A 27837-nucleotide genomic window follows, 5' to 3' on the forward strand; every position below is an offset into this window, starting at 1 on the left:
GTGAGGATCAATCACCTGAGGGAGGGCGTGGTCGTTTGTAGAGTGAGATGGTGGAGCAAGCTTTTAGGACTGGGAGTGAGTCCTCCCCCTCAGTTCCCTGCCCCAGAATCTCCTTCAGTGACTTCTGCAGGGATGGTGTTGGAAATAGAGGAAGAATTGGAGGAAGTTTTGAAGACCTTGTCACCGCCTGAGGAGGACGTTACATCTGAGCAAAAAGTAGCTGGAGAGTTATCGCTTCCAGCTTATCAACGATATGAGAATTTGGGGATTGATGATGTGACTGAGAAGTCAGTGGAATTAATAAATCATTGTAAGGTGGATGTTGAGGTTCACCGTGAGGCTTCCCCAGACCATGTTATGGGGGACATGATTGTAACAAGGAAACGGGCAGCTACGTCAGACTCGGATGATGTACTGACGCCAGCGCAGAGGTCTGGGAAGCAGACTGGGGTGGTAGGAGAGGAAAGAGGTGGCGATGGGGGAGGTCATGATAGGAGACATTGGAAGAAGGGAGGGGGGAAAGAAGTATTGTGAAGATAACATACAGAAATACTAATTCTAGTGGTGAAAAGAGTGAGGAGAAGAGGCAGAGGTGGAAAATTTAAAAGGCCTTTGGTGTATAACTGTCAATGTTAATGGCTTATGTAGCAGAATAAAGAGAGAATGGTTGAGTATGTTTCTTAATAAATATAGAGTGGATGTTGTGTTCCTCCAGGAACATAATTTCAAGGAGGGTAAAGTGTTAGAGGTAGCAGGTTATCAAGTAATGACCCTGCCAACTACCCGTTTAAAAGGTGGTGTAGGTATTTTAATAAAGGAGACGAGCCTGTTTGTTTTGCAGAGAAGTGAGGGGGGAGGGTGTTGTGTATAGATGGGTCGTGGATGGGTAAGCATGTATCTTTTGTGAGTGTGTATGAGCCTGTGGAGAATAGCATGCAGGTAAGGAAGGATTTTGTGTACGAGGTTCTTGTCTATTTCTTGTGTGCACTTCCGGAAGTAGCAATAGTAGGGGGAAGGGTGACTGGAATTGCGTTATTAGGGCGGCTGACGTAGAACCAAAAGGGGCAGGACATATGTTTGTAACTCTAAGGGATTTGCTGAGGGATGTTAGGTTACGTGATGCGTTTGGAATGGGGGTGTGGGAAACAGAACATACATTTGTTAGGAGGGGATATGCAGCTAGGTTAGAGTGTATCTTTCTCAAGGGGTTGTTGTAAAATCTTTTAATACCGTTGAGGTGGCTATGTCGGATCATAGAGCTGTAGTGGTGGAAGTAGAGTGGGAGGAGCTGGTGGAAATATATAGGACTTAATGGAAATTGAACATTAGTGTGTTGAGTTATGAAGAAGGTTTGGAGGGTTTTTCTATTCTCTGGAAAGAGCTTTATAAGGAAGCTCAGGAGGTGGATGACATTGTAACATGGTGGGATTACGTGACTAAAGAAAGGATCAGAAAGTATTATGTGAGGGAGGGTAAACGTATAAACAATTTAAAATATGGGCTTGCGAATTATTTAGAGGGTCGATTAAGAGGTTGTTATGGGCATGGGATGGTTGGTGGTGTTTTTCCCATGGACGAAATAGTTGACATAAAAGGGAGATTGCAAACATTGCAAAATGATCGGTTTCAAGTGATAAGAGTGCAAGCAGGGTTAGAAGAAGTTTTGTGGGGGAGACAAGCCGTCAGCGTGTGTTGCGACATCAAAAGCAAAGGCAGGCGCTGACGGCTATCCCGAGATTAGAGGTAAATGAGGCGATGGGGACATGCGGATATGTGGTATGAAAAGTACTGAACAAGTGGGGGTGTGGGTGATGTGGAGTTAGACAGGGTGTGTACATATGCAACGTACAATTTAGGTAATAGTGATAGGACGGCTTTGGGTGAGGTTATTACTGCAGAGGAAATAGAGATTGCTTTACAGGGCACGAGGAAGGGAAAAGCCCCAGGTATTGATGGTCTACCGGTGGAATTTTATTTACAGCATTGGGCGTTGATAGGAAATTTCATGGTTAGGTTATTTAATTGTATGAAGGAGAAGGGTAAGTTGGGAGATAACCAGACTACAGCAGTTGTGGTGCTGGTCCCGAAAGGTAAGGGGCAGCCCACCCTTCAGGAGTATCGGGCAATATCATTGCTATGTGTGGACTATAAGGTTTTTGCAAAAATTTTAGGTAATAGGGTTAAATGTGTAGTGGGGAGGGTCGTTTCGAAATCGCAGTTTGGGCTGCCCGGAAGGTCGATGATTGAAGGACAGGGGATTCTGAGAAGTTTTGTGGAGTCAAAAGGAGGGGGCAGAGGGGGTGGCTTTACTGGCTTTGGACTGTCAGGCAGCCTATGATAGAGTGGAAAGGCATGCACTGCAGGTTATACTTAGGAGACAAGGTTATGGGGAAGAAATAGTTGATTGGGTAAATACACTGTATAGGAGAGCAAAAATGAGGGTACAAATAAATGGGTGTATGGGAAGGGAATTTGCGATGGGTAGAGGTCTCAGGCACGGGTGTCCCATGTAACAGATCTTATTTGAGTGTTTTCAGGACCCCTTTTATAGAATGGTTGAACACACTGTCAGTACCCGGGGTGAGGGTGGGGTTGAGGGCGGGACGCTTTGGCCGGGATTAATAGGTTATGTAGATGATACGTGTGAGGGAAAAGTAGGTGTAAGTGGGGTTAAGGTTGTTCGGGCAACCAGGAACCATTAGAGAGTTACGTTGCGCGCGCACACACCCCCCCCCTCTCTGGCGGGCTGGGGCAAAACTAGTTCCTGGTGTCCGATTTGTTAAAGTTTCTACTCCTGGTAATATTGACCTTACCTGGTGTGGATTGAAGTTTGGAGAGTCACTTCACCTCCACTCTTCTCCTAATCAGGTAGGGTGATCTACCAGGAGTATTACTGTTTGTTCTATTCTAGTGTTTGCTGGTTACCAGTAATGATTTTGGCATTTATCATTCTTTTTCTTTCTTAAATGTTATATTATCATGACTATGGGTAACCAGTTTTATTTTCTCTTATTTACCAGCTCTGTTCCTGGCGTGGTCTTCCAGGATAGACGCCAGATAAAGGGGCAAGACGTATGTTAATAATACTTATTAACATTATTCTACTTCTACCGGCCCTTACCTATTCTACTTGTGCTCCATCCAAGTGGTAGGAGATTCCAGAACATCGGATTACCATCTGCCCAGGATAACCTACATAAATAACATCAGAGGAACTATCCAGGGCCATACCTACTCCTGCCCAACTAAAAGAACTGAAGGCCATTTTTTTTTATTTATTTAAATTTTAAGTAAAATTCTCAAAAATCATTTTTCTCATTTTTTCTTAAGTTATTTCTTTATTTATTTATTTTTCCATTAATTTCTTTTGTTCAGTTGGAAGGCGTTCCACTGACAATACGACTGTTTTGGTTCGTGAAAGGATGTCTATGAAAGTATTGGAAGATGTTGTGCAAGTGTTTGAACATGCCACGGGTATGAAGGTAAACAGTGAGAAGTCAATGATCATGGGGTTGGGCACTTGGAAAGGGAGGGGGTAAGGTGAGTTGTAATGTTGTTAAAAAGTGTGTGGTGTCGCTAAAGGTTTGTGGTATTATATACAAGGATGACATGGATATGGTGCGTGAGAAAAACTCGGATAGGTTGTTAGGAAGGATCGTGGGACGTCTGGGTGTTTTGAGACCCCAGCATCTCACTCTGGCCCAACGTGTGATTGTCGTAAATGTTTTATTGTATAGTAAGGGTTGGCATGTTGCGGCTGTGTTCCTAATTACAGGGACGGCGATTGTGGGAATTTTGAGAAGGGTGGTTAAATTTTTGTGGGGATTAAGTTGTGATTGGTTAAGAAGAGAGGTTATGTTACCGGTGTGCCAGGGTGGGTTGGGATTGATGGATCTAAGACGGAGGGCTAAATGTGTGTTTCTCAGATGGGAGGTATTGCGTGTGGGCGTGATGGTGGGAAATATAGAACAGGTATATATGAGGTTGAAGAAGTGGTATGGAGGCGTTGAATTGAGGGAATGTGAAATTGTTCTAGGGGCCTTGTTGTTGGTTAGGGAATGGAGAAACATTCGAATACGGGTTTTGTGTATCGAATACAGGTTTTGTGTAGGCTACTGGTGGGTAAGTGCGTTGCCCCTGTTGAGGGTTTGTTCCTCATGTACTTGTGGAGAAACATTTGGTATAGATTTATCAAGCTGAAATTATTGCCTAGGGTGCATGACATTGTTTCGTTTTTTGCATAGTATCGTGCCGTCAGGGGCCATAATAAGAACCAGGAGAGTAGTAGAGGGAGGGGTGTGTGGTTTTTGTGGAGGGGACGACACAGCGTTCTATGTAGTTTATTTTTGTGAAGGGTTAGAAGACGTCAGGGGTCGGTTAGGTAGGTTGGTACTGAGGGTGGGAGGGACTGGGGTGGCGGTTCTGCGTGCTTTAAGTCTTGACATGGGTGGTTTAGAAGAGGAAGTCATAAGAGCTTTAGATTACATCATGGTAGATTAAATCTACATTCTTATATTAGTGAAAAACCATAAACTGATCTTTATGAAGCTTGTAATAGTCGCCCTATAAATAAAACCAGCTTCAGCACATTTAAAACATGTGTTAAGAGTTTTAACAAAAAAATTTTTCACAAATCGTCAAATAAAACTAACAAAAAATGGATTTAACACAGCCCATTAACAATGCAAATCATCGTTTGAATAAAATACACTAACACTAAAATATTTAAATATATCATCTGAGATACTGTTCTGTTATAACTTGGAAAACAATAATTTCCATTTTCTTTACATTGCACAATTCAAGGAAGCGACATCGGAGAATTCATAAGGATTATCGACTGGACGAAGATTGGAAAACAGTGTGTGTTGTGTTCGCAAATCTGTGTTAGTTTATGCACAGATTAGCGTCATTCCTGGTGATCCTTGGACTGTGTTCAGTGCTTCAGAGCAGTGAGCCACGAGAGGGTGGCTACGGGCCCCGACTGGGGCTCTGAGCCTCACAGCTCTGCACCCGGTGTGGGCGGCTGTGAGGTCACATGCAGCAGCGCTGCTGCTGGCTCTGTCCGCACACCTACAGTCACCATGACAGATCCAGGAGAGCGGCCTAAACGTTCCTTGGAATGCGGGGACGAGTTGGAGGACGACGTGGGGCAGGTGGGAGCCCCCACCAAGAAGGCCAAGGATGCAGTGGAGACTACTGTACCTACCAATCTGCCACTAGGTCCGTCGGCAGCCCCTACCCAAGAAGACTTGCACCCCCAGATGGCCATAGGGGTCGTGGAAGGAAGCCAGGAGGATGTAGCTCCTCCAGTGGCAAGGATGGAGCCATCCCAGGTCCCTACACCAGTTGCATTGGCCTCCACAGTGGACGGGGACTGGTTGACTCCACGTGGAAGGAGGAGTTCCCGCTCAGCTCGGGCACAAGCAACCAGGGCATTCAACAAATTCAAGGTTCCCAACTACGGGTTTGTAAGGTATCTGGAAGGTCTCCCCCACCTCAAGTTCCGCTGCGAGTTCACTCTCAGGAACGAGGTTCTGGTCATTCCTCGGGACGAAGACTCTTACGAGGAGTTGAAGGGGCTGGTTGTGACCCATCCCAGCATGGTGGAACTGCTTGCTTCGGAGAAGGTGTACAAGGGGGTGCTTTTACACGTCCCTGTGCCCCTCCCACTGGACCCCATTTTGGAAGTGCCCAATATTGTCAAGGCGGAGCGACTCACTGCAACGGTGAACAAGGTGCCCACCCGCCAGGTGCTGATCCACCACAAAGGTCCACTTCCCACGCACCTGGACCTTGGGGTCTGGGGAAGATTCAAGACCCGACCATACCTGTCAGGCCCAGTACAATGCTTCAACTGCCAGGGGTTCAATCATATTGCAGCCACCTGCCAGCGAGAGAAGAAGTGTGGTGTGTGCAGCAAGGCACACGACTCGAAGGACTGCATTGCAATCCTCAAACATCCACCTGGCGAAGCCCTTCGGCCAGCGCCCAAGTGTGCCAACTGCTCAAAGAGGCACCATGCCTGGAACCGGAGCTGTCCTGTGATGGTGCAGCACTGGCAGCAGGTTCGTCATCGGAACGACCCGACAGCCCCGACGCCACCCAGCCTTGGAACTGCCCAGCATCAGTCAGCATGGGCTCCAATCATGGTTCCCCAGATACCGCAGGAGGGCAATACCAGCGAGTTCCCAGCACTGGGCTCCCAGCGGGGGCATCAGAGGGCAGACACTGGTTTGCAGCAGCGCGGTCAACTGCGGCGTCAGATGGCAAGGTGGCCAAGAAGGCAGAATCATTGGGAAAAACAGCCACAGGCCAGGCACACTGCCCAGCAGGTCCCAGCTGGGCACCAACATTCCTTGCCATACGGCCAGCAGGCCTCTTCCCAAGGACAGGCCCCTCCTGTGAGCGGCCAGCGACAGGCAGAGGTTCCCCGCCAGGGGACTTGGAAGCCCATGGCCACTCATGCTGGGCCCAGGGTGCACCCAGCTTATGCTGCTGCAGTGTCGACAGCCACCCAGACATACCAGGTGACCCAGCCCCGCCTCGACGGTTCGTCCAGCTCAATGCCTGCAGAGGTAATGGTCGAATCCTTTCCGGATCGACTGAAGAAAACCATCGGGGTCATCTCAGCGCTCCTCTGTCGCCTGCTGCCGTCGGCAGAGGACAGGGGCGCCTGCAGGCAGCTCCTGTCATGGATGCTGGGCGTGGTCCTACTGGACAGGAAAGACTCAATGGAACTTCAAGCCATCATCCAGGAGTCCTTCCAGTCTGTGATGGAGGAGGCCCCGGAGTCGCCAACAACGGACGACGAGTCCCAGGCAGAGATGGAATCAGTGAGCCACCTCTGCGGCCCTTGAAGATCCTCCAGTGGAACATTTGCGGGCTGCAGCGGAAAATTCACTTAGTGATTGAAGCTGCAGTTCAGGATGAGGTTGATGTCTTCCTGTTTCAGGAAACACTCAACGATTTGTCACGTCAAATGCAGCCACATATTCCGGGATTCTCTGCCTACCTTCAACGCCTGGAAGGGACTGGCAGGGGCACGGCAATCTACGTCAGGACCACTATCCCTCATTCAATCTCCACTGACCCCATCGACTGTGGGGAGGGCGTAGAGGTTCAGGCTGTCACCCTACACCTGGCGGATGGACCTCTCGTGGTTTACAATATTTACAGAAGCTCTCGGTACACCCTTGACATCTCAGAGGTGGCAGCACTCGCCCCACGGGAGGGTCTTGTTGTGGCTGGGGATGTCAATGCCCACCACCCAATACATTCTTCTGTCTCTCCTACCAACGCAGCTGGGAGGCACCTTGCGGCTGTGCTGGAGGAGGTCCCTGAGATCGCCCTCCTCAATAATGGTGAGCCAACCCATCACTATGGTGGCCGCTTGGATGTCACACTCATCTCTAGGCGGTTGCTCTCGAGCGCGAGATGGGAGGTCCACCCCCGTCTCACCAGTGATCACTCTGCAGTGGTCACTACGCTGATGGTCCAGCGGTGCCCGCTCCCCACACCTACCCCCAGATGGAATCTAAAAAAGGCCGACTGGCAGTGCTTCCAGAAGGTCATTGAGCGTTGGTGGGCGGAGTCTCCCCTTCCAGAAGACCCAGATGAGGCGGCTCAAAGCTTGCAGGTGGCCTTCACATGTGCAGCTGAGGCAGCAATACCTAAGATTACAGGCGGAGGGTCATATAAACGTGACTGGTGGTTTTACAATGAGGACATCAGGGAACAGAACCACCGCATCAATGTTGTACGCAAGATGCACAAGCGTAATCCCACGGTTGAGTCCATGCGTCTGCTCAGGGAAGTGGTGCGGCATGCACACCATTTCTCACACAGGGTCCGGCAGGCTAAATGGTTCGAGTGGTGTGCCTCCTTCAGCTACTCCTCCACCTTATCTGAGATTTGGACCAAGTTACGATTGGCCAATGGGCAGCGTCGCAGTGTGGCTCGGTTGCACCCAGATCCCGCAACGGAGGCAGAGCGTCTGGTGGACCTATTCACTTCCAGAGCGGCCATGGCTCAACTGCCTCAGGATCTCCAGGACCTCCAAGCCACCCTCCTTCCTAGAAGGGTGATGGTGATCCAAGCAGCATGCCAGGCTGGGGATGTCACGGATGAAGACTTCACCGACCAGCAGCTCCAGGCAGCCTTCACATCTCATCGAGACACTGCTCCGGGGCATGATGGTATCACCTATGGCATGATCACTTGCTCTGGCCATTCTGGACATTCAGCTGTCCTGGGAGTCATCAACCAGACTTGGCGAGCTGGCAAACTCCCTGTCGTATGGAAGGAGGCTGACATCATACCGATTCCTAAGCCTGGGGATCTTGGCAGTGTGAGACCCATCTCCCTCACCAGTTGCATCTCGAAGGTGTCTGAAAGGATGGTGTTGGAGCGCCTGAGGTGGAAGCTTGGCCCTCCTCATAAACACCTCTATGGCTTCACCAGAGGAGTGGGCACTTTCGAAAGCCTTACCACTCTACTGACCGGCATTGGGTCGGACGCCCAAGCCCACATTGTTGTCTTTCTTGACCTCGAGAAAGCTTTTGAGCTAGCCAGTGCTCCTGCCATCCTCTCACTCTTGGCCCGCAGGGGGATTAAAGGCAGGCTGCTTTCATGGCTTCGTTCCTATCTCCAGGACAGGCAGGCCCAGGTACGCTTCCAGGGGCATGCCTCTTCTCTCAAGACCCTGGACAACGGCACTCCACAGGGCGGGGTGCTTAGTCCCACCCTGTTCAATGTACTGATGCATCAGCTGGTGTGCCTGCCTTTCTCCAGAGGGACCATCCTCCTCAGCTATGCCGATGACCTGGCACTTGTCGTACCTAGGAAGCGCCGGCTTTTGCAGCGTGCCCAGGAGGACCTCGATCTGCTGGCTTCCACCTGCCGTCACTTGGGACTCAAGATATCTGCAGCAAAATCCAAAGCCATGATCCTTCGCACCAAGGTGCCCAGTCAGAGGCTGCGGGTCCTGGGCATCGACCTGGAGTGGGTTCACAGTTATAGGTACCTTGGCATCTACATTGACAGGCACCTCACCTTCCAGAAACATGTGCGCCACATTAAAGAGAGGGCTCTGCAGAGGGTCAGGGCATTGAGTGCCATGGCCAACCATAGGGTTGGGGCCAGCCTCGAGGTCATGAGGTTGTTCTACATCCAGGCAATACGTTCCCTCGTTGACTATGGGGCATTTGCTCTGGTTCACGCCAGACCCACAAACATCAAATCCCTCTGTGTCATCCAGAACACAGCTGTACGGGCCATGCTGGGGGCTCCTAGGTGGGCCAATGCAGTGGCTCTGAACCTTGAGGTGCAGCTACAGCCTCTTGAAGACAGGATCCAACTGGTAGCTGCCAGGAGGATTGCAAAGTATCTCCGACTCCCAGGGGCTGACAAACTGATGAGAGATTTACGGGTCCGCCAGGGACAGGTCATTCCACTGCATCCCGGCCGCCGATGGATGTGGTCGGTAGCAGATGCCACACAGAAGCTCTTGCCCATGACATTGCTCCAGGTGGGAGGCTGCGACAGACTGGCAGCGAACTACACGGTGCCACCCCCTTGGGCACCAGAGCTGTTTGCAGTGAGCTGGACAACCCTACCAGACAGCAAGAGGCATTGCACCCGGGACATTCTGCACCACCTTGCCTCGGCTAGCATTGTGGGTGCGGAAGGCCCAGGGTGTGTGCCATATTACACTGATGGCTCCAGAGACCCAGTGGCAGGGCGCACAGCTGCTGGGATGTTCCACAGCAATCTGACAGCAGGTTGGCGCCTCCCAGACCATTGCACCATCCTCCAGGCCGAACTCTTTGCCATCCAACAAGCTCTGCGGCATGCTCTTGCAGACCATCAGCATCCCCCCATCATCCACGTTGATTCCAAGGCAGCAATCCAAGCGCTTATGCACAGAGAGCCAAAGGACAACATACACTTAATCACATCCATCCGGGGTGACCTGCAGACTCTCATGGCCCAGGGTCGCAGGGCTACCATCAACTGGATCCCGAGCCATGTGGGTATCCCTGGCAATGATGCTGCAGATGAGGCTGCTAGGACTGCAACCCTTGAGGCACAGCCACATGCTGCGATCTCCATCAGCCTCAGCCAGATTGCGCTGTTGGCTGCTGGTGCGGCGAGGCGCCCATTCCCTGACCCTGGGGAGTCACGGAGCCTCTGTTGGTATGTCAGGGCGACCCACAGGGTGCCCCCTCCAAGTCTTCGGACACAGTCCAGGGAACTGAGGGTGCATATCCACCGCCTACGCTTAGGGTATCCCACCACTGCGCGGATTGTTGAACGGGCACGAGAGGAGCTCTGTGCCCATTGTGACTGAATGGTTCTGCAGCCCTTGGTGCACTACCTGTTAGACTGCCCGGCTACGATGCCCCTTCGCCGTAGACACTTCCCAATGACCCCTGTATGGCAGACCCGAGAGAATGAGGCAGCACATCTTGTGTACTTAGCTGTCAGGGACTTGGAAACCTTACTTCCAGTCCTTGCATGTCATCCGCCCCCCCGCTGAAGTTGCTGCGAGGGCCTGCTTTGGGCCTCCATTGCACTGCACACCAGCCACTGTTAGTGCACACTAACGTTTGGTACGTCATCTGGCCATAGAGCCGGTGAGGTACCCCCCCCTTCCTGCTGAAGACCTGCCACACAGGTGCAAGTAACGATAAATGTCACTTCCCTACCCGGGGAGCCAATGCCGGGTCACCAAAATGGAAGAGACCCGGGCCGGGATTACCGGCGAATCACATAGAATAGAATAGAACACTCCCTAAAGAGGGAGCCAAGGCCGGGCCACCACTTGGAAAAGGCCCGGGCCGGGAGAATACCGGCGAATCTTTAATAATAATAATTTCCATTTTATTCACTTCACAGTGCAACATTCGACAAAGGTGTGGACGGAGATTGGAGAACAGAGAGTGTGTTGTGTTCACTTGTGAATATACATCTGTGTTATTTACACACAGATTAGGGTCATTTCTAGTGATCCTTGGACTGTGTTCAGGGCACTGAGCCTCACAGCTCTGCACCCAGTGTGGGCGGCTGTGAGGTCACGGGCAGCAGCTCCGCTGCTGGTTCTGTCCCCACACCTACAGTCACCATGTCAGACCCAGGAGAGCGGCCTAAATGTTCATTGGAATGCGGGGACGGGTCGGAGGGCGATGTGGGGCAGGTGGGAGCCCCCATCAAGAAGGCCAAGGATGCAGTGGAGGCTACTGTAACTGCCGATCCACCATAGATCAGTTGGCAGCTGCTACCCAAGAAAACTTGCACCCCCAGATGGCCATAGGGGGTCATGGAAGGAAACCAGGAGGCTGTAGCTCCTCCACTGGCAATGATGGAGCCATCCCAGGTACCCACCCCAGTTGCATCGGCCTCCACAGAGGATGGGGACTGGCTGACTCCACGTGGAAGAAGGAATTCCTGCTCTGCTCGGGCACAAGCAACCAGGGCCTTCAACAAATTCAAGGTTCCCAATTACGGGTTTGTGAGGTATCTGGAAGGTTTACCCCACCTCAAGTTCTGCTGCGAGTTCACTCTCAGGAACAAGGTTCTGGTCATTCCTCGGGACAAAGATTCTTACAAGGGGTTGAGGGGGCTGGTTGTGACGCATCCCAGCATGATGGAACTGGTTGCTTGGGAGAAGGTGTACAAGGGGGTGTTCTTACACGTACCTGTTCCCCTATCACTGAACCCCATTTTGGAAGTGCCCAATATTGTCAAGGCAGAGCAACTCACTGCCACGGCAAACAAGGTGCCCACCCTCCAGGTGCTGATCCACCACAAAGGTACACTTCCCATGCACCTGGACCTTGGGGTCTGGGGAAGATTCAAGACCCGACCATACCTGTCAGGCCCACTGCAATGCTTCAGCTGTCAGGGGTTCAATCATATTGCAGCCACCTGCCAGCGAGAGAAGAGTGGTGTGTGCAGCAAGGCACACGACTCGAAGGACTGCACTGCAATCCTCAAGCAGCCAACCTGCGAGGCCCTTCGGCCAGACCCCAAGTGTGCCAACTGCTCAAAGAGGCACCATGCCTAGAACCAGAGCTGTCTTGTGATAGTGCAGCACTGGCAGCAGGTTCATCATCGGAACGACCCGATGCCACCCAGCCTTTAAACCACCCAGCAACAGTCAGTATGGGCTCCAACTGCAGTACCCCAGATACCACAGGAGGGCAATACCAGCGAGTTCCTGACACTGGGCTCCCAGCAGTGGCATCAGGGGGCAGGCACTGGCTTGCAGCAACGCGGTCAACTGCGGGGTCAGACGGCATGGTGGCCAGGATGACATAATCACTGGAAAAAGCAGCCACTGGCCAGGAACACTGCCCAGCAGGTCCCAGCTGGGCACCATCATTTCTTGCCATCCCACCAGCAGACCTCTTCCCAAGAGCAGGCCCCTCCTGCGAGTGGCCAGAGTCAGGCAGAGGTTCCCCACCAGGGGACCCAGAAGCCCATGGCCACTCAGACCAGACCCAGGGTGTACCTGGCTTATGCAGCTGCAGTGTCGACAGCCAACCAGACATACCCAGAGAATCAGCCCCGACTCGACGTGTCGTCCGGCTCAACGCCTACAGAGGTATTGATGGACTCATTTCCCACTCGACTGAAGAAAACCATCGGGATTATCTCAGCGCTCCTCTGTCGCCTGCTGCCGTCGGCAGAGGACAGGGGCACCTGCAGACAGCTCCTGTCGTGGATGCTGGGCGTGGTCCTACTGGACAGGAAGGGCTCAATGGAACTTCAAGCCATCATCCAGGAGTCCTTCCAGACTTTTTCACCTCCAGAGTGGCCATGGCTCAACTGCCTCAGGATCTCCGGAATCTCCAAGCCATCCACCTTCCGAGGAGGAGGATGGTGATCCAGGTGGCATGCCAGGCTCAAGACGTCATGGATGAAGACTTCACCGACCAGGAGCTCCAGGCAGCCTTCACATCTCATTGGGACACTGCACTGGGGCATGATGGTATCACCTATGGCATGATCACTCGGTCTGGCCATTCTGGTCATGCATGCCATATGGAAGGAGGCTGACATACCGATTCCTAGGCCTGGGGATCCTGGCAATGTGAGACCCATCTCCCTCACCAGTTGCATCTCGAAGGTGTTTGAAAGGATGGTGTTTGGGGACCTGAGGTGGAAGCTTGGCCCTCCTCATAAACACCTTTATGGCTTCACCAGAGGAGTGGGCACTTTCGAAAGCTTTACCACCCTACTGGCCAGCATTGGGTTAGATACCCAAGCCCATATTGTTGTCTTCCTCGACCTTGAGAAAGCTTTTGATGTAGCCAGTGCACCTGCCATCCTCTCACTCTTAGCCCACAGGGGGGTTAAGGGCAGGCTGCTTGCTTGGCTTCGTTCCTATCTCCATGACAGGAGGGCCCAGGTACACTTCCAGGGGCATGCCTCTTCTCTCAAGTCCCTGGACAATGGCACTCCACAGGGCGGGGTGCTTAGTACCACCATGTTGAATGTACTGATGCACCAGCTGGTGTGTCTGCCTTTCTCCACAGGCACCTTCCTAGTCAGCTATGCCGATGACCTGGCACTTGCTGTACCTAGGAAGCGCCGGCTTTTGCAGCATGCCCAGGAGGACCTCGACCTGCTGCTTCCACTTGCTGTCACTTGGGGCTCAAGATATCTGCAGCAAAATCCAAAGCCATGATCCTTCACACCAGGAAACCTAGTCAGAGGATGTGGGTCCTGGCCATCAACCTGTACTGAGTTCACAGTTATAGGTACCTTGGCATCTACATTGACAGGCGCCTCACCTTCCAGAAACATGTGCACCACATCAAAGACAGGGCCCTGCAGAGGGTCAGGGCATTGAGTGCCATGGTCAACCCTAGGGTTGGGGCCAGCCTCGAGGTCATGTAGTTGTTCTACATCCAGGCAATATGCTCGCTCGTTGACTATGGAGAGCTTGCTCTGGTTTATGCCAGACCCACAAACATCAAGTCCCTCTGTGTGATCCAGAACACAGCTGTACGAGCCCATGGGGGCTCCTAGGTGGGCCAATGCACTGGCTCTGAACTTTGAGACGCAGTTGCAACCCCTTGAAGACAGGATCCAACTTGTAGCTGCCAAGAGGATTGCAAAGTACCTCCAACGCCCAGGGACTGACAAACTGATTAGGGATTTACGGGTCCACCAGGAACAGGTCATTCCAATGCACCCCGGCCGCCGATGGATGTGGTCGATTGCAGATGCCACATGGAAGCTCTTACTCATGACATTGCTCCAGGCGGGAGGCTGCGACAGACTGGCAGCGAACTACATGGTGCAGCCCCTTTGGACACCAGAGCTGTTGGCGGTGTGCTGGACAACCCTACCAGGCAGCAAGAGGCATTGCCCCCAGCACATTCTGCAACGACTTGCCTCGGCTAGCATTGTAGATGCAAAAGGCCCAGGGTGTGTGCCATATTGCACCGATGGCTCCAGAGACCCAGTGGCAGGCCACACAGCTGCTGGGATATTCCACAGCAATCTGACAGCAGGTTGGTGCCTCCTGGACCATTGCACCATCCTCCAGGCTGAACTCTTTGTCATCCAAGAAGCTCTGCAGCATGTTCTTGCAGACCATCAGCATCCCCCTGTCATCCACGTTGATTCCAAGGCAGCGATCCAAGCACTTATGCACAGAGAGCCAAGGGACAACATACACTTAATCACATCCATCCGGTGTGACCTGCAGATGCTCATGGCCCAGGGTCACAGGGCCACCATCAACTGGATCCCGAGCCATGTGGGTATCCCTGGCAATGATGCCGCAGATGAGGCTGCAAGGACCACAACCCTCGAGGCACAGCTACGTGCTGTAATCTCCATCAGCCTCAGCCAGATTTTGCTGTGGGCTGCCAGTGCGACCAGGCGCCCACTCCCTGACTATGGGGATTCACGGAGCCTCCACTGGTATGATAGGACGACCCACAGGGCGCCCCCCTCCAAGTATTCGGATGCAGACCAGAGAACTGAGGGTGCATGTCCACCACCTACACTTAAGGTATCCCACCACTGAGCGGATTGTTGAACAGGCATGAGGGGAGCTCTGTGCCCATTGTGGCCAAATGGTTCCGAAACCCTTGGTGCACTACCTGTTAGACTGCCTGGCTACGATGCCCGGTGGCCTGGTGGCTAAAGCTCCCGCTTCACACACGGAGGGCCCGGGTTCGATTCCCGGCGGGTGGAAACATTCGACACGTTTCCTTACACCTGTTGTCCTGTTCACCTAGCAGCAAATAGGTACCTGGGTGTTAGTCGACTGGTGTGGGTCGCATCCTGGGGGACAAGATTAAGGACCCCAATGGAAATAAGTTAGACAATCCTCGATGACGCACTGACTTTCTTGGGTTATCCTGGGTGGCTAACCCTCCGGGGTTAAAAATCCGAACGAAATCTTATCTTATCTTATCTTCACCGTAGACATTTCCCAATGACTCCAGTGGGGCAAGCCCGGGAGGATGAGGCAGCACATCTTGTGTACTTAGCTGTCAGAGACTTGGACACCTTATTCCCAGTCAGTGCACGTCACCCCCCCCCCTGTTGAAGTCGCTGTGAGGGCCTGTTTTGGGTCTACATTGCACAGCACACTGGCCGCTGTTAGTGCGCACTAGCTTTTGGTACATCATTTCGCCATAGAGCCAGAGAGATAGTCCCCCTTCCCGCCGAAGAACTGTCATGCATGTACAAGGAAAGATAAACGACACTTCCTTACCGGGGAGCCATTGCCGAGTCACCAAATTGGAAGAGACCAGGGCCGGGATCCATACTGGCAAATCAAATAGAATAAAATAGAATTTCCATTTTATTACTACAAAAATGGTTCAACATGACCATAATTTCTAAAGGGGCGGACCGGTAAGCCAGTGGAAGGGCCCGGTCAGATCATCAAAAGCTCCAAAGGTGGGTCATCATTTGACTAAGACACGCGTCAGGAAACATTTGTCCTGTTTCCTGACGAACCTTACCTAACCTAACTTAACCTAACCTAACCTAACCTAATCTTTCCATTTTATTTTATTTTTTGTTATAACTGACCTTAATTTTTAAAGGGATGGACCAACAGCGGGACATCATCTAAGACCCACATAAGGAAACACTTGTCCTGTTTTGTAGATGAATGGTTCAGAGAACCGACAAGTTGATAAATTAGACACATGTGCAACCCAAGAGTTGCACATGTGTCTAATTTATCAACTTGTCCTGTTACCTGACCTGACCTAACCTGACCTAACCTAATCTATTCTAACCTAACCTAACCTGACATAACCTAACCTAACCTAACCTAACCTGACCTGACCTGACCTGGCCTAACCTAACCTAACCTAACCTAACCTAACCTAACCTAACCTAACCTAACCTGACCTGACCTAACCTAACCTAACCTCCTTATGTTCTGAATTATAGGTAAGATACATGATGATAGACATGCTGTTCTTCTTTGGGATGTCTTACCGATGTCTTACCTATGTCTTACCTATGTCTTACCTATGTCTTACCTTTGCCTTACCTATGTATTTTGATATTCATATAGGAAAGCAATGTTCAGATCAGTCACGCAATGTCTGGAAAAATGGGAAAGGTTCAGAGCAATCAGATTTGTTCCGAGTAAGAACATAAGAACATAAGAAATGAGGAACACTGCAACAGGCCTACTGGCCCATTCTTGGCAGGTCTATGTCAAAACCAACCCACCAACAAAAATATTTGCCCTACCATCCCCAGAGCCACCCAAGCAACAAGGACCGATAACCCCCCCTATCAATGTGCAAGTCCCCTGTTACTCATAGAATATAGAAAGAAGGAACACTGAAGCAAGCCAACCGGCCCACACTAGGCAGGTCCCCCTCAAACCCACACCCACAAACAAAACCACCTGCCCTACTCACCTTCTTCATCCATGACATAAGCTTTGATAACCAGGGCACTATTAAAGAGGGTACTGAAGAAGCTGAAGCACCTGGTTCATCACCAGGGCTCCACTAGTTTCTTCTAGTGCCTCTGCCCCTTGCACATCTTAAACTATGTGTCCGACTTCCCCACATATGGTGCAACGGACTTTGGATCGCCCACCTGCCTCAGTTGGGGCCGCCCACGGTCCTACACTAAATGTTCCAGACCCTTAGCTGACGACGGTCCTTCGATTTCTACTCATTCGACCCAGAAACGACCTACACAACACCCACTTCCTCTATGCACCATGTTTACAAGTACAGAGTGGACCAAATGCTTTTCCTGGAAGTCAAGTCAACGTCTCCAACTAATATCTTTCAGACCACAGAATCGGTAAAACTCTTTTATGACAAGGCCAAAATATATCCTTCACACTCTTCTGAGCGGTGTGCACATCGTTACTGTTCAGAACGTAAACCAAGCTCATGATCTTTCCTATCATACGTCCATTGATAACATCCCTTTCACAGTTCACAAGAATGATCCTCTCAATTCTTGCAATTAGCCTTTCAGGACCATCCAATTCTCGAAGTAGATACATATGTTCTGCCCACTCACGAGCGAAGGCACTTTCCCAATAACATCACCCACTTAACCTTTGACTGTTGCGAACTCCCGTCCTCTGTTTATTTCGCCTTGAGGTCCGTAAAGTGGTCCCTACACCCCAACAGTGTCGAAATCGTTTGTGCTTCAGACATCCAGCTAAATACTGCAGGTCTGTGGCAGAGTGCCCGGTATGTGGTGCCATGTATCATGCTGATACATCTAGCAGTCTTTCCCCCACTTGTCTTAATTGAAACGAAACTCACCCTTCTTTTCCTGCCGATGGCAGGTCTATCTTAATGAATGTGAAATTCGTTGCCTTAAGGAGAGTGAAGGCCTTACTTATGTTATGGCTGTCTCTTGGCTCTGCCTTCAAAGGAATCTTACCCCTGTTCCTTATTCTCTAGTAGCTAGGAGACCTCCAACCTTGGCGTTGCCCCTGCCTACCAGTTCCTCTAGTGCCGTGTCTTCCAGGATCACCCCCTTCTCTACTTCTTTTGCGGTTTTACCCTCTGAAACCCCCACCTCCTTACCTATTCCTATGCCTGCTGGTGACACTTCGCCACCTGTTCCAGGTGCTGAGGCTCCACTAGTTTCTTCTAGCGCCTCTGCCCCTTGCACATCTTTAACTATGTGTCCGACTTCCCCACATATGAGGCAGGTGGGCGATCTTTGTGCCTTTCTCTTGCGAAGTTGAAACTGTCTCCTAAGCCCAAGTCTCTTCCCATTCCTCTGGTGCTAATAATTCCCCAGCAGTATTCCTTTTCGGCCTCGGTGCCTAGTTCTCACCCAGTTTCTAACTTTCACACAAAGGGGGAGCTTCAGCCCCCTCGTGTGGTCCTCGTTTCTCCTGTTCCCCCCCACTTCTTCCCCAGTCACCTTCCTCTCCTGTTCCACCGCAGGACTCTTGTTCCCTGCCGCACATCTCTCCAGGTTCATACTCCCTTCCCCTCTCAGACCTCTTTGGTTCCCTCCATAGTCTCCCCGATCTACTTGTTCTACCTCACCTGTCTCTGAAGTCATGTTATCGGCATCTTCCTTATCTGCTGAGACACATGACGCTATCTCCGACTAAATTTTGGAGACGAAACCCTCAATGGACACCAGCGTGCCTCCTTCTACCCCTTCTTATTTTTCACGACCCTCAAAACAATCTTTTCCTTCACAGTATTCCGATTACTTCTTGCTTACACACTTTCCGTTGCCTCCACACACTGACTTCACTGACCCTACTAACACATAGATTTTATCGCTTCTTATTGTTGGCATACCTGTGAATAATGGCTTATTTACAATGAATAATGGTTTATTTACAATGGATTATTCGTGGCCTCAGGAGTAATCTGGGAGAGCTCCAGGTGTTGCTCTCTCAGTTTTCCCTAGTATTTGTAGGGCTATAAGAGCCCAAAATTCGGCCAGCTGTTATCTGTTCCGTTTCGGACTTTGCGCTGTTGCATTCTTCTGATCCTTTCCTGATGAATCATTTAATGAGAGTGCACTTCTTGTGCAAGTTAGTATACCGTATCAACAGGCCTTTGGTCGTTCTCTGCTGCATTATACTGCAGCCCATGTTTATTTGCACAAGTGGTATACAGTTTGTTCTCTATATATCTCCCTTCCCTGTGCATTTTGTATTTCGGATACTGCATTCTTGATCTCTTCTCTGCCGCCGCCTATCTTGTTGCTAGGTGATTTTGATACTCACCATCATCTTTAGGGAGGGTCCCACAGTGACTCTTCATGTTTTAAATGCTGGTGCTCCCACCCATTATGACTCTCACACTCAGTCAGTCTCTTGCATTGAACTTTCTGTCTGCTCCTCGTCAATTGTACTTTATTATGCTTGGTCTGTTTTCCCGGATTTGCACGACAGTGATCACTTTCCTATTCTTCTTACTTCTACTACGTATTCCCGACCACCTCGTAGTCCCAATTGGCAATTTGGACGAGCAAATTGGAACTTATACTCGCATCTTACCGCTTTTTTTTTTGGAGGGGGGACCCTTCTTCGTCCTCTGTTGATGACCTGGTGCACTAGTTATCAACCTTAGTTTTGACTGCAGCATCACATTCTACTCTTCAAATCTCAGGCAGGCATTTTCAGACATGCGTGCCTTGGTGGTCTCTTGTGTGTGCCTGTGCAGTGCGTTTGAAACGTGCTGCATGGATTTTAAGGGCAGTCACTCACCATGCCATACGCGATGCTGAGCGCACTTGTTGGCAAGACAACGTGTCTACCATTACCTCGACTTCCCGTGTGTGCGGTTTGGAAGGTACGGAAGTTGTGTGGCAAGTACACTCAGGACCCAGCTCCCATTTAGCAGGTTGCTGGTGTTAATGTTGGAGAACCTCTTGAAGTTGCCACAAAAATCCGGAACTACCTTGTCTGTGTCTCCCGAGGGTTTCACCTCTGACCCTCATTTCTCGCATCTAAGTCTACCAGAGAGCAATTGCCCTTGGATTTCTCTTCTAATGGAATGAAGCCATATAACATACCTGTCACTGTCATAGGGCTACAGTCCACACTTTCCACTTGCCAGTCACCGGCAACTGGACCTGATGATATTCATATCAGTAAGCTACATCAGCATTCTACAGCCATTACAGTCCTTTTGCGTCTTTTCAATCTTGTTTAGAGGCAAGGGGTTCACCCTCAACAATATAAATCTGCCATTGTACTACCATATAGCAAACTAGGCACCTCGGGGCTTGATACCTCCCACTGCCCTAACCAGTGTAGTCTGTAAGGTGATGGAACGATTGGTGAATAGACGTCTGATATGGTATTTGGAGACTCACAATAGTCTTTCTCCTCGCCAATATGGCTTTCCTAAGGGCCTCTCTACTTTGAACCCCTTGCTCCACCTAGATACGTATGTTCAAAATGCCTTTGCTAATAAACACTCTGTCTTAGCAGTCTTCTTTGATCTTGAGAAGGCATATGACACCACTTGGAGGTATAACATCTTAACCCAGGTCCACTCCTTAGGCCTCTGCAGTAATCTAAATATGACAAAAGAGGGACCAGCATTCAAGTACCAGACCTGCTGCCAGACGTGAACCAGACATGAGACGTTTTCCACTACAATGAAATAACTGACCTCCATATCAACTGCACCAGTGTTCAACGGGAAGACAACATGGCAGAAAACCTGATCAACAAAACTCCAAGGAAATGACAGGTCTGTAGGGCTTTTTTCCTCAGTACCAAACGAGGGAAAGAATTGAGCATTTAAACATGGCTGACCGGCATCCAAACACCAGCTACTGCCAGACGTACAACTAGCGAAGTGAAATTCTCATCTTTACTGACGTTCATCTATACTGACAGAAGCATCATATCAGTACCATCATCATATCACCTGTACCAGTGCTAACGAGAGGGAAACACAGGAGACATCGTCAAATCAACAGTACAAAATTCCAAGGTTATAGGACGGTTATCCCTCAGTGCCAGTCGTGGGAAAGAAGTGAATAGTTAAACAGTCAAGGTTAATGTTTTAGTAGCTGACCTATATTCAGCTGACCAGTGTACAGTGAGAGAATCATAGCAGAAAACGCCAAATATAACTATAAACTCAAGGAAAGTCAGGTTGTAGGTGGCATTTACTTCCCTCAGTGTTTTAAAAATGGCCGAGTCAGCAGACCAGGTCAGGCAGTCAACAACACGACACAACTGAGGGGGATTTGGAAGGATAAAACCATTGATTAAACCTTTCTGGTCTACCAGAATGGAAAGGAGTTAGAAGTTAATAGGTGAACCTGGACTGTGAAGTGAGGCGGGAAGGGGAGTGTGTAATAAGGGGTTACCTGAAAGGGGTTTGTGAAGTTAAGGGAAAAGTGAGCAGTGAAGAGGGTTTTGAAGAAGAAAATTTACTAGTAATTCAGTGGTGATTGTTAAAGCAGATACTAAGTGTACTAGGTGACTGGAAAAGAGAAATAAATATTATTGTATATGAGTAAAAGAGCGAAGAGTGAAAATGGCAGGCATTAGGGGGGTACTGGCTGCCATAATTATATTTATCTTTTTTCTTCAATTCCATGAAGAAAGAAATCAGTCATGGGGGCTGGAAAAGGTGAATGGAGTAACAGCGCCCTGGACAGTAAAAGCCCAACAGTTGCCATCCTACCAGAAAAGTAAATGCCACTATCGCTGCAAGGTCTGGCAACACCGCATACCCAAACAAAAACAGTGGCACACAGCTCTTATTGTAGCACTCTTAAGTGGTGATATCCAAATTAATCCAGGACCTCAAACTATTGTGCAGAGGCAAAACAGACAGATAAATGACGGTGATAATGACGGTCTAGTAGCTAGGAATGATAACCTTAACTCCATATGTAATGCATACATAGGTCAATGTGAGACAATACAGCCATTATTATCTCAAACACTACCAAACAGGTGCATACACTGTACTAAAGTATGCCTGAAAAACAGAAAAGACACCCTATGTAAAATGTGTAAGGGGTGGGTGCATGATGGATGTATGTACAATTATAGTAACGGTGCCAGAATTCATTTTGTGTGTAACAAATGCACTTTGGCACAGTTACCCTTTAGCAGTGATGACATTGATTTACCTAATTTTAATACAAATGACCCATTGCCATATATTGATGATTATAATTGTTTTATGAAAACAGGCCTTCACTTTATTCATGTCAACGTAAGATCACTTCTTCCTAAATTGGCAGAGATTAGGATTCTAGCTAACAAAATTAGGGCGGCAGTTATAACCATCTCTGAATCTTGGTTGGATGATACGGTGACTGACGACGAGGTCAAAATAGAAGGTTACAATATATATAAAACGCTTAGATAGGAACAGAAAGGGTGGTGGAGTATGTGCTTACAACCCAAGACCTGATTTAAATAACAATAAACTGGAGATTCTATGGTTTGAAGTGCTGCTTCCCAAGACCAAACCCATCTTAGTAGGAACTAGTTACCGCCCTCCTACCCAGGACCAGTTCTTAGAAGAGTTTTCCAGAGTCTTGTCCGGAGTTGAAAACAATTGCGAGACAATAACACTGGGAGACTTCAATATCTGTTTTCAGCAGCAAAATAACGGGCTATGCAAAAGGTATAAGCAAATTCTAGGATTAAATAGCTACACTCAACTAATTAATACACCAACCCGGATCACACAGTTCTCAGCCACCCTAATTGACCACATACTTTGTAACCGCTCTGAGAACATTAGTCAGTCAGGCGTCATTACCACAGGTCTTAGTGATCATTTCATCATTTACTGCACCAGGAAAATCACTTTTTTTTTTTTTTTTTTTTTTTTTTTATATTTTATTTAAACCATGACATTACAAAATATAATATGTAAAACTCATTTAAGTCGATAATTAACACAATCCTCCCTACAGCTAATATTACACACCACACTTACAACTCCGTGTGGGTACACCCCCCCCTCCCTGCTCCCTCATCCTATCACTTAACCCAAACCTGTTGGAGCTACCCAACAGAATTACATGATATGAACAACACTTTTATATACACATCCCTCGAAATGGTACTTAATAATCGACTACAGACCATACAATGCATTGCACTGAACATATTATACAGACATATTACCCCCCCCCCTCCGTGGTTATCCAACCACCCCACTATTTACAACCTAACATACTATAAACAATGAATGTTGCCTAATCTAAAGTCACACAGCAATGATCCAACATTAATTTATGTAATTGTCCTAATGGTTCAGTTACATAACAATATGTATTACATAACAATGGTGATATAGAAAAGTCACAAAGACATACAAAATTACTACAAAACCATAAGAATAAACTTAGTCTCAAAATCCAACACATGTAAGCCTTTACACATTTAAACATGCAATTCCAGTGTTAAAACAATAACACAGCTTCAACTATGACATTCAAGCTCTATACAGCTTATATGGACATTACATAGTACTATTGACAACAGTACAATACAACATAAAATATAACCATGACATAAGTAACACATAAAGACTGTGCCTAGCACGCACCTAACCACAAAAACCTATAACACCACTGTTGCCCAACTTTATTACACTATCTGACGTGCATTAACCTCTTTACTCTCAAAACAAAACTGAATTGCAGAACACCAGTGACGAACAATAATGCACAGACATTAATACAAACATATCACATCATATCTCTGGACACCGTGCATGATCACAGCATCAACACTATGCAGTGCAAGGCACCTAGAAAAACAAGTTGGAGCAAATACATGCAATTATTATAGCAAATCTCCAAATTACAATGTCATTACCGTAAATCAATATTACCACACACAATATGTATAATAAGTATAAAGTCCAGTCACACAAAAACTGGCCAGCTCCACAGGTGCGCACCCGTGGTCCACATATATTCACTCATGCATCACTCATCCAACACTCTCGCAAAACTTTTGTTATCCATTACCAGGGAGGCAACCCTGTTTTCACCCCTGACTTCCCTACCCCAGCAACACTTTCCAATCATACCCTCCCCTCCCTCGTCTATTACAAGTCTAATAAAACCTGTAACGTAAGTTGCCTATATCCCTCTGAAAAATCCTTCACCCACCTCCTCCCATAAATTTCCTTATTTCTACATACCGTTTTATAGAACGTTAACGCTAACACCCTCCTCTTCACCTCAGTAACCTGTTTGCCCCGCAATCCCCACACTATATAGATATAATCTGCCATAATGTACCCCACAGCTCTGATTACACTTTCCTCCCAACCCCCCACGTCGAGACTTAATGCTCTCAATACAGAAATTCCTTTACCTCCTATCCTATTTATCACCCTATTTAACCACCCCTTGACACTCCTCAGTCCATCACAAAAATATACTACATGAAAAGCCGACTCCTCCCCACCACATATCCCACACTCCCCCCCGTCAACGACTCGTCTATCCCGTAGAACCACACCCGACGGTAAAATGCCATGCAGAAAACGATACATTACATCCCGAACACGAGGTTGCAACCTCATCCTACTCAACCTATTCCATATACTTCCCCATGCATACATGGGGAAAATTCCCTCTACAGGCGCTACAACCCTCCCGGCTAACAATCTACACAACCTACCTATTTTAACCTTTGCTGGCTCTCGATCCCACGCCAGAGCCCTCAACACAGTTTCACACTCATGCAACTCAACGCCTGTATACATCCGTTGCAATCTGTTATGGATCCTGGCCAAACCCCCCCCACCCACACTTTCCCTCATCACCTCCCTTTTAATGAAGACACATTTGACCCTCCGCTTTAAGTCCAGCAATCCCAGCCCCCCCTTACTTACAGGTAACATTACCACATCCCTCTTAATCCAATCACAGCTCGAACCCCACAAGAATTTAAAAACCTTCCTAAGTATGTTCGTTATTGCTGGCCCAGTTAATGGGAACACGGCTGCCACGTGCCATACTTTGCTATACAGTAAGATATTAACAACAATGGCACGCTGCACAAGGGTCAAATGATAAGGTCGCAATGCACCCAAGCGTCCCTGAATCCTTTCTACCATCCTAAGCGAGTTTTCCATGCGTGCCACAGGTAGATCGTCTGCATAAATAAGACCGCAGATTTTTAACGAATGCACCTGCCTCCTCACAACTGCACTACCCCAATCAACCCTACCCGCCCAAGCTCCTAACCCCATGACCATCGATTTATCTGAATTTACCCTCATACCAGTTGCCCCTGCGAACATTTGTACTACCCCGTCTAATGTGTCCATTGACATCCCCTCCCTGATCAGAACAGTTGTATCATCCACATACCCAATTAAAACTGGCCAAACCCTCGCAACCTCACACCCTGGTCCCTCTACGTGACCCATACGCTGCTCCATCAATCTATAAAAGGGGTCCTGTACGCACGCAAACAATACTTGTGACATAGGACACCCCTGCCTAAGTCCCCTACCCATTACAATCTTCCCACCCAATCGACCATTAATCTGTACCCTCGCCATTGCACCTCCATACAACGCCTCAACCCAGCCCACTATTTCTTCCCCAAACCCCTGACCCCTGAGGATGGCTTTCAATGCTTTCCGATCCACTCTATCGTATGCCCCTTGCCAATCGAGCGCCACCAAACCTCCCTCCCTCCCCCCCCCTTTTGCCTCCACGAAATCCCTAAGTAACCCATGCCCCTCCACCATAGACCTCCCTGGCAAACCAAACTGAGTTTTTGATACTACCCGCCCTACCACACACTTGACCCGATTTCCCAAAATCTTCGCAAACAATTTATAATCTGCGCATAACAACGAGATCGCCCGATAATCCCGAAGCGTATGCTGCCCCTTACCCTTCGGTACCAATACAACGACAGCCGTTGCCTGCTTCTCACCCAGCTCACCTCTCTCCTTCATGCAATTTAATAACCTAACCAGAAAATGCCTCAATAATTCCCAATGCTGCTGATAAAACTCTGCCGGGAGTCCATCAATTCCCGGTGCTTTGCCCTTTCGCATTCCACTTAAAGCCCTCCATATTTCCCCCTCAGTTATTTCCCCACCCAGTGCTTCCCTATCACTGTTACGCAACTGACATACCACACTCCCACACACCTGTTCTAAAACCCCATCCTCTACCCCTTCTCGTTGCCAGTACTTCTCATACCACTTGTCAGCAAACGCCCCCATTCCTTCCGTAGCTTGTATGACCTGCCCCTCCCTGTACCCTCCTATCGATTCATGAACCTCCAACCATGGAATAGTCATTGCCTGCTGTCTTTGTTTCTGCCTACGCAATACGCACGATGAAGGTCTATCGCCCCATAACACCTCTTCCACCCCCGCCTGTACCCTCACCGCTTGGAACCTCTCATCCTGTACCTCACGCAGCCTCCCTTTAATTGCCATAATTTCATCCATTGGATAAGTGCCCGCCACCGCCCCCCTCGCATAACAACCCCGTAATCTATCCTCCAAATAGTTAGCAAGCCCATATTTTAAAGAATTGATACGTTTCCCTTCCTTTACGTAATATTGCTTAATCCGTTCTTTAGCCACACCATCCCACCACATCACCACATCCTCTACCCCTTTTATCTCTGCACGTAACCCCTCCCACAGCGTCGCAAATCCCTCTATCCCCTCCTCATCACCTAACACACTTGTATTTAATTTCCAATATCCCCTAGATATACCTGCTAGTGACTCCCACGCCACCTCTGCTACTACCGCCCGATGATCCGAATAAGCTACTTCTATTGTACGGAAAAATGTCAACCCAACCCCTTGAGATATATACAGCCTATCCAACCTAGCAGCGTAACCCCGTCTTACAAAAGTGTGCTCTACCTCCCACGCCCCTCCTCCAACCGCATCCCGCAACTGAATATCCCTCAAAAGATCTCGCAAGGCCGCCGACACGTGCCCCGCCCCTTTTGGTTCCACGTCAGCCCTCCTAATAACGCAGTTCCAGTCGCCACCAACGATGGCCACTGCAGGTAAACCACGTAAGAAGAAAACTAGTTCTTCACATACAAAATCCCTTTTTACCCTCACATCATTTTCCGCTGGTGCATACACACATACAAAGGATACCCGCTGTCCCATCCACCACCCATCCACGCGCAATACTCTTCCCCCTCCCCCCCCCTCACTTCTTAGCAACACAAACGGGCTTGCCTCCCTGATCAATATACCCACACCACCTTTCAGACGTGCAGATGGCAGAGTCATGACCTGAAACCCCTCCACCTCGAGCACTCTTCCCTCCTTGAAATTGTGTTCTTGCAGGAACACTACATCCACCCTATATTTATACAGAAACATTCGAAACCATTCCTTCTTCACACTATTACACAGTCCATTTACGTTCACAGTCATACACCTAAGGCCTCTTTATAGTTTCCAACCCTTCCTCCTCTCTTCATTCATCCCAGGGCCTCCTGCCCCAGAGCCAGCACTAGGCTTCACACCATCAACCCCTCCCCCTTTTTTGCGATGCCTCTTATCGTGACTGCTTCGACATTGCTCTTCCTTCCTCCCAGACCTCTGCGCCGGCGTCAGGACATCATCTGAGTCTGACGCCGCCGCTCTCTTCCTCGTGATGCCCTCCACTTCCATGTTATCTTCAGAGGTTCCCTCACGATGAACCTCTACCTCCACCACGCCCCGTACCACAGCACACGGCGACAACTCTCTCTTACTAGTTGGCCCGTCAACCCTGCTATGTTTTTTATCCTTACATTCCTCTACAGGCACCGCCGTGTCTCTCACCAGCTCAGGAACAACGTCCACTGCAGGCGGTGTCAATGTCCTTAACACTTCCTGA

The 27837-nt window shown here is 49.1% G+C and overlaps 1 protein-coding gene and 1 long non-coding RNA gene across 2 annotated transcripts in view; one reads left to right on the forward strand and one right to left on the reverse strand.

Annotated features, from left to right (window-relative positions):
* The window catches only part of LOC128703523 (uncharacterized), a 586091-nt gene that overhangs the window by 75127 nt on the left and 483127 nt on the right, over positions 1–27837 (reverse strand). The window lies entirely within an intron of this gene.
* Positions 2832–3309, forward strand: LOC138855420 (uncharacterized). The gene is made up of 2 exons (XR_011394657.1): positions 2832–2868; positions 3021–3309. It is a non-coding gene; the product is annotated as an uncharacterized lncRNA (long non-coding RNA).

The sequence above is a fragment of the Cherax quadricarinatus genome, chromosome 93 (assembly GCF_038502225.1).
Source record: "Cherax quadricarinatus isolate ZL_2023a chromosome 93, ASM3850222v1, whole genome shotgun sequence".
Taxonomy (NCBI): domain Eukaryota; kingdom Metazoa; phylum Arthropoda; class Malacostraca; order Decapoda; family Parastacidae; genus Cherax; species Cherax quadricarinatus.